The sequence below is a fragment of the Vigna radiata genome, unplaced genomic scaffold (assembly GCF_000741045.1).
Source record: "Vigna radiata var. radiata cultivar VC1973A unplaced genomic scaffold, Vradiata_ver6 scaffold_129, whole genome shotgun sequence".
Lineage (NCBI taxonomy): Eukaryota > Viridiplantae > Streptophyta > Magnoliopsida > Fabales > Fabaceae > Vigna > Vigna radiata.
Genome location: NW_014543107.1, coordinates 279,460 through 281,228, shown reverse-complemented (window position 1 = coordinate 281,228; position 1,769 = coordinate 279,460). Strand labels below are relative to the sequence as shown.

General features: G+C 36.5%; 1 pseudogene; it reads left to right on the top strand.

The window, feature by feature from the left end:
* Positions 1–535: 535 nt before the first annotated feature.
* LOC106752934 overlaps positions 536–1,769 on the top strand; it is an 8,815-nt pseudogene continuing 7,581 nt past the window's right edge.

Below are 1,769 nucleotides of genomic sequence, written 5' to 3'. Positions count from 1 at the left end.
TAAATCTTCGCAAGCAAACACAACATAAAGAATATATATTTTGATAATTAACACATATAAACGAGAAACAATTTTTAAAATTAAAAATACACCATGATAATAATAAGTTTTGAATGAAAACACAATACATACTTATTTTTGAATTAAAAAATTACAATAATAAAGTGATTTTATTTTAAAAAATATATGTAAGCATTAAAATTATTCTTGTGTGAAGATCCCGAAGTGCTTATTTACAATCCAAACAACAACAAAAAAACTCTGTATGTGAAGAGAAATTGATACCCTTGAAATCAAATACAATTTGTAAAGTTTTTAAATTGTATTCTATAGGCAGAATAAAGCTTTCGCGCAGAGGCAATGGTGACAAGCAAGTGAGCAAGTAGAACCCCACCACTCTCATGGTCACAAGCTCCCAGTTCCTCAAACTCAAGAATCTCATGAACGGTAGGTAACATTATTACTCACTATTCAATCTCTTCAATTCACATACAACTCTAAATTCAATTTTTCATCCCTAATGAACTAACCCTACATGAACCCTAAATCCACCGCGGACGGCCGCGAACACTTCGACGAAGCCGCGACAGACGACAAGACGTTCGATGACCTCGGCCTGGCGGAGTGGGTGGTTAGTACGTGTCGGGAGCTCGGAATGCGGATGGCACGGCACGTGCAGAAGCGTTGCATATCGCCTGTTCTAGAGGGTTGGCACGTGCTTGGCATCGACGAGACTGGGAGCGGGAAAACGTCGGCCTTCGCTCTTCCGATCCTACATCGACTCACTGATGAGTCAATATTTTATTGACTGCACTTAGTTTATTGTGCCGAATTTAATCAGTGAATTGTGTTTAATTGTCCGGTATTTTCCCGTTTTTGCTAATTGTGCTTAATTTGACCAAAAATTCTAATTTTAATCAATTTGAATTTTCTGAGCTAATTATTTGTATTATTATTTTCAGGGAAAATTTTGGAAATACAATTTGGGACATTTTGAGTGTTGTCAAATAAATTCAAGACTCTCCAATTAGACATTTTAAATTTTAGTTATATTGTAATTTAATTGTTTAAACTTTTTGGACAAACTTTTGCACATTGGGCCATTAAAAATATGAGGGGACCAATGATTTAAGACACTTGGCACCACCTAGGGTTTTAGGGTGGACCCCACCCTCACATTTTAGGACACTTGGCCCTAGGGATTAGAACCCAGCCAACCGCCACTCTCATTTTTGGGCGTAGATTTCTCTCGGCTGGAACATTGGGAGGGGGGAACCATGTTTGTCTTTGGAGATTTCGGATGAATGAAATTTCTACAACTGTTACGGCTCAATACTTTGCTCTGGATTTTTTATCTTCCTTTTGATTCCAGCATATTTCCTTTAGCTCTTAGTAGTCACGGTCATTCATCTTGCAATTGCTGATTTAAGTTCTTGGGAGAATAGGATACACGCTGCTTTCATTATACTATTTGGTTTGCTTTAAAAAAATGAGAAATGGAGGTTGTAGCCACGACTCATTTACTTGGTTTTTCTTTGAATATTTTTATTAAAGTAATGAGCTTTTGGATGCTTGCTTTTATTTCATTTTGGGAAAACAGTGCAGATTGAAATTGGAAGATGCACACCGTCGGGGTTTCCATTAGCTTTAGGCAATGAGTGAATAAACTTTTTGTTTTTATTTTAAGGAGAAAAGGAAGCGTTAATTTGAATTAACATTAGCTTTGATTCAATTTAGGAAAGTGAAACACGATGGTTGAAGAGGCATAG